Consider the following 6,342-nt stretch of genomic DNA (forward strand, 5'->3'; position numbering starts at 1 on the left):
TGGGGCCTTTTCCGGCACTTCGCCAGAGGGGGAGTCGATCACGGATGGCCTCTACATCAACACCATAGCCTCTTCGATGAAGTGTGAGTAGTTTATCACAGACCTTCGGGTCCATAGTTATTAGCTAGAAGGCTTCTTCTCTCTCTTTGATTCTCAATACAAAGTTCTCCTCGATCTTCTTGGAGATCTATTCGATGTAATACTTTTTGTGGTGTGTTTGTCGAGATCCGATGAATTGTGAGTTTATGATCAAGATTATCTATGAACAATATTTGAATCTCCTCTGAATTCTTTTATGTATGATTGGTTATCTTTGCAAGTCTCTTCGAATTATCACTTTGGTTTGGCCTACTAGATTGATCTTTCTTGCAATGGGAGAAGTGCTTAGCTTTGGGTTCAATCTTGCAGTGTCCTTTCCCAGTGACAGCAGGGGCAGCAAGGAACGTATTGTATTGTTGCCATCGAGGATAAAAAGATGGGGTTTATATCATCTTGCTTGAGTTTATCCCTCTACATGATGTCATCTTACCTAATGCGTTACTCTGTTCTTATGAACTTAATACTCTAGATGCATGCTGGATAGCGGTTGATGTTTGCAGTAATAGTAGTAGATGCAGAATCGTTTTGATCTACTTGTCGCAGACATGACGCTTATATATATGATCATGCCTAGATATTCTCATAACTATGCACTTCTCTATCAATTGCTCGATAGTAATTTGTTCACCCACCGTAATACTTATGCTATCTTGAGAGAAGCCACTAGTGAAACCTATGGCCCCCGGGTCTATTTTCCATCATATAGGTTTCCGATCTATTTTATTTTGCAATCTTTACTTTCCAATCTATATCATAAAAATACCAAAAATATTTATTATCTCTATCAGATCTCACTTTTGCAAGTGGTCATGAAGGGATTGACAACCCATTTATTACGTTGTTGGAAGGTTCTTATTTGTTTGTGTAGGTACGAGGGATTGGCGTTTAGCCTCCTACTGGATTGGTACCTTGGTTCTCAAAAACTGAGGGAAATACTTACGCTACTTTGCTGCATCACCCTTTCCTCTTCGAGGGAACACTACTAGGGAAAAGCCTAGCAGCAGCGCGGGTTTTAGGGTTATCATTAGCGCGTGAGGCGGCGCTACTAATAAGGAGCTACAGCTAAACCATAGCAGCAGCGCGTGCGCACCCGCGCTACTGATATATAAATGTAGCAGCAGCGTCCTTCTGTGGAGCTCACTACTGCTAATAGCTATAGCGTGCTTCCCCTGTGCGCGCTACTGATACTACCACGCTGCTGCTAACTTTTCTCCACTTGCTACTGCTAATTTTAATATATTTTTCTGCATATTTGTTTTGTATTTGAACATGCTTTATAGAAGAATCTTTAGCACATACAAATGTCATCATGATACACATATAAATGTCCTCATGATACACATATAAATGTCCTCATGATACACATACAAATGCCTGTGAGATCACAAATGTAATCATAGCATATACATACAAATAGTCTCATCATAATCATCATCCAACACAAAGTGGTATCTTGTCATCATCTCGGAAATAGCGATACATGCAAGTCTCGAATACTTGCAACTACAACGTCATCCATCTAAACAAAGGTATACGCGAGAAGAGCTATCACTATGAGTGAGAGCGGAACTATGCAGTACATGAGGCGGCGGTTACAAGTCCTCTCTCGCGCTACCGTGAACCTCAAGTAACTAGCTTCTCCTTCTTGTCTGCTTTTGAAGCCTTTATGGCTGGCGCCCGTGAACCCATTCACTTGCGCCTGACACTCAGGCCACTCGTTGTACACCCCCGGAACCTTCCCTTTGTACACGACATAGCACTTCCATCTCGCCATCAAGAAACTAGGTATCTGTTAGAGATGCATGTTCATGAAGAGGATGTACAATCATATATATGCAACAAAATATACTAGATCAACACCGAAAAAGAAAGGGTGAGCAACTAGATGCAACATATAGTACGCAAACTAATTAACAAGAGGTACGCATGTCATCGTACGCAAACTAACAAAGTAGCGTTACACAAGTTCGGCAGGGACCGTGGACATCACAAAGTTTCATTGCTACAAAAAGTATACAAGTTCAACCGACACATATCATCATCATCGGCATCATAAATCACTAGAAGTTCCATCCTTCCATATCATCAAGGATGGACCCTAGCTTCTTGAACAGCGTGAGGTCTAGATGTTGCATGCCTATGCGAGTTCGGACGTCAGCTCGCGATATAGGGCCATGTGGAACATCCCCTTCTCATCGACGACTTATTTCATGATGATCGTTGCAATGTCCCTTTGGATGCGAAAGAAGTCATCTCTAAGTTTATAATCCGCTTCTCCATGAGATTCTAGCCACTTGTGGATATGATCATCATTTCTGCTTCTCATGCGAAGCTTTTGGTGCTCCGTGTTGAACTGAATCATGAGATGGACGATGTAGAATCCATCATTCTTGCTTTGTTTTGGGACATGGATGCAGGAGAAGTTAGTTTTATGCACGAAAACCATCTTATTGTTCCTTTGTTTCCTGATCTGCATGTGGCCACCTCTAATGCTGAAGCCTTGGAGAGCATCATCTAGAATATTCATTATGTGGGTTTAGTCTTTTTCTCGTAGTCTCTGGAAGGGTCAAAATACACGGCGTGGGAGACTTGCGGGTAAAGAACGATAAGGACGGCGCGTCCGTTGCTGCAGGGAAAAGACACCTCAAATTATTCCCCATATGAGAGAAAAGGAATGATTGAAATGTACGAAAGGGTTGTCCGGAACTGACTTACTTTGGATGATAAGGCACGAGGACAATTTCCCGGTCCTTATTCTGTACCGTGAAGTTTTGAAGGTACTCCCTAGCAGTTTCACGCTCAAAGTCGCCGAGAGTCAAGAAAGACTCGTGTAAGTAGTACGGATCCGCCACACAGATTTGCGAGACTTCTTCACTCTTCATGACGGAGCTCATATGTAGAACAAAAAGGCAGACGATTGTAAAATCGAGCCACCTTGTCAAAAACATCTCAAAGATATGGTCAAACCGTAGGAAGAATCGGCTCGCCCATGAAGGCTAGGAGACTTCTTCACTCTCCAATTGTCGGATATCCTGGATCCTTTAAGGCTAGTAGGCTTTTCTCAGTCGACAGCACATGGTCATGCAGTCTCCTGAGATCCCCTGATAGTGCCTCCAGCGGTTTCGGCGGTAGCATCGGCTCGCCCATGAGATGGAACATGGCCGCACCTTTCACGGGTACACGCTCTTCAGAATGCATCGTCTGGCTGCTTTGTGCTCTGGCTTGTTTGGAGGCAGTTATCTTCCCCGATCTCTTCCTCTCCTTTTTCTTGCGCACACCTTCCAGACCCTTCCTTAACCCCTGCCCCAGGGTTCCCGGGCTAAGCACTGTACGACCCCCAGCTAGTTGAGCCTGTGTTGAGGCGACATCTTCAGGCGTGTCCTGTGAGGAATTCATGAAGAGAGACTTTTTGCAATCCTTCCAATGACCTTCCTGCCCGGGCATATCATCCATATCCTCATTAGCATGCTGATAGCCCAATTCGTCATATGGTTGACTGATCATATCTATGTCACAGTCATACGCGTTTGTATTGAGGAAACCCATAGGGTCGACCTCCGTCTCATCATCCATTCTCTGTTCTACTTGACCAATTACATCAGCCAGTACTATTGCACCCCCTTCATCACTTCGTCCGCCGCTCTCACTCGGCACTACAGGAGCTGGTAATTGCATAGGCGGGGCGGTGGTCTCCGCACATGCTTGTTGATGTGTGGTTATTGGTGTCCTCTCGGCCGGCTCCAGACGAATAAGATTCTTCAGCCATAGCAGCACCCAACCCTTGCAGCTTCCAATCTGCGGCGGGGTCTCGTCGCCCTCTCCCACATGCTGTACTGGAGGAGGAAATGCCTCGTGCCCCGATTTCACACTGGACAAGCTAACCCTGAATTGCCCAGCAGGGATCGGCTGGTTGTGGAACGTGGGTTTCAAGGTGTTCAATATCATCCCCTTTCCCACGTCGACCTTCTGGCCTTTTATCAAGTAGAGTATGGTGCACGGGGTTTCTTCGCCCTGCAAACACATACGGATGTGGCGTAAAACATCCGAAAGGCAACGAAAATGGAATATTCTATATAGATATGTTGGTGCGACATGTAATTACCGTGACGGCGTCGAGCTCAGCCAAAGACGAAGGCCCACCTAGCGCGCCAGCGACTGAGGACGGGCTGCTATGAGCGGGAGCAACCGCGAGAGGAGGCCCGGTTGCATGAGCAAGTGATGGTGCGGTGTTGTTGTTTTTCATGGACTTGCTCCCGACGAAACTGGGCATCGGGAAATCATGTACCGTCTTGTCTGGATTTTCCTTCGTCCAATTGATGATAGCTGGAACCAAGATAGTAGCGAAATCATTTTTGCAGGAAGTTACAGCTGCATTCACTTGCTGCTGTAGCAACTCATTTTTCTCCTTGGCTGTTTTTTCCGCGTCCTCACCTGCTTTTTTCTCGACCGCAAGCTTCACCTTCACGTTGATGTCCGCCTAACAAAACTTCTTTTTTTGCTTCTTGGACTCCGGGCCCTCGTTGTAAAACACGTGGCGCCGTCTCCAGCGCCGTGCACACGACCATATTGCGGCCGCTGGCCCAAAGGGAGTCCCTTAAGTTCGTTGAAGGACCGGTCGAGAGGGGTGTCCCATTTGGGCCTCATCGAAGAAGTAGGGTTTTCGGTTGCAAGCTGGTGATGCTTCTCCAGTAGTCTAATCAATTTCCTCATGATCTGGTCCGTGTAAAAAACCTTTTTCTCCGTGTCCCACTTGTAGCGGGCCCTGATGAAGTCACGCTCCAAGGGGTTGGTGAACTTCATGAAGGGGTCTAGGAGACCCGCGGCTTCACGTTCCACGTCCTCCTTATCCCATATGGGCCTTTTACCGAGGTAGCCATGGCTTCCTAGGCGATGCTTCCTCGTGTTCCTTTGCTGAAGGCTCTTGAATTTCGCAGCGTTAGCTTTGGCTGCCTCGGTAGCGCAAGTTTCCTTGAACTTTTTGAACTCCTCTTCCGTAAGTGTCAGATTTTCCTCCAGAATCTTGGACGGGGGTTCCTCAGCCTCAATAGCTTGTTTCACCCTCCCTTTCCAGGAGGCCAAATCATTGTTGAACATGCCCATGGTGTGATTGTTAATCTTTTTCATCTTTGGATCATCCCACGGTTGTTCTATGTTATCATCCCGGTCGGGGAACTTGAATCTCTTGTGCAACTTTGATAGGAGCAACTGTGTCAAATGTTCTTTACTCCTTAAGTCATCGTCGTTGATGCTCACGCATTCCCGTAGGATGCATCCTACTTGGTTCCCATAGCACTTGCGAGGTTCTTCTGGCTCTAATGGCTCAAACTTGCCAGGGGCCATCTTTGTGATCACAAGTCGTCCAATCCCTAGTTTTTTAGGTTTTCGTATCCTCTGCTTCTTATGCTTCCTCTTTTCGGTAGCGGCATCGGCGCCGGTACCTTCCCCGCCGGTATCTTCCCCGCCGGTACCTTCCCCGCCGGTCTCGGTGCCGCCATCGGCGCCGGCACCGTCGGTGTCGATGTCGGCGTCAGTACCATCATCGAGGCCGACCTGCAATCCTTGCTTAGCAGTCAAATAGTCGAGGTACTCTTGTTCACCCTCATAATTCATCTTGTCTGCATCTTAGTCAGAAGGCCCAGTTTCTTCGTTGTTCCACATGTTTCCTATGATTAAGTGTCCTCGTTTATTTCTAAAAGTATGAAAAAATGAGAAATGACATAAAAAAGAAGTCTAAGTGCCAACACTCGATATGCCAACTATCTAGCACAAATCATGCCAAAATTCACGGCAAATTTCGGCATGACCTTTGCTAAAACATGGACATATCGAGCGCCTGAAATTCACCGGAATAGAAATGAATCAACATTCCGGCGTAACATAGGCCACTCGGATCATTTACCAAAATTGAACTAAAACATCACATGTCCAAATGACATGTTCAAATTTGCATATAAATTCAGCCTACCTAAATTTGCTTTAACAAGGGATGTTGATTTGGACAATTGCTTAAATGCTACCTTTTGTTTTAACTACAATTGCTTTATCCTAAATTTCTGTCCTATTTTAAAACCTAGCTAAATTCATAACTAAATAGATAACCTAATTAACCTACTGCCCTAACAAAAACCTAAGTAAATTAATCGAAGAACCCTAGCTAGCAGAGAGGGGGTGGGGTTACAGAGGGTGCAGGGGCGAGGAGGGGAGGAAGCAGAGGAGGGAGGCGAGGGCCGACGGGTCGGGGGC

Source organism: Triticum dicoccoides, chromosome 6B, assembly GCF_002162155.2.
Source record: "Triticum dicoccoides isolate Atlit2015 ecotype Zavitan chromosome 6B, WEW_v2.0, whole genome shotgun sequence".
NCBI lineage: Eukaryota > Viridiplantae > Streptophyta > Magnoliopsida > Poales > Poaceae > Triticum > Triticum dicoccoides.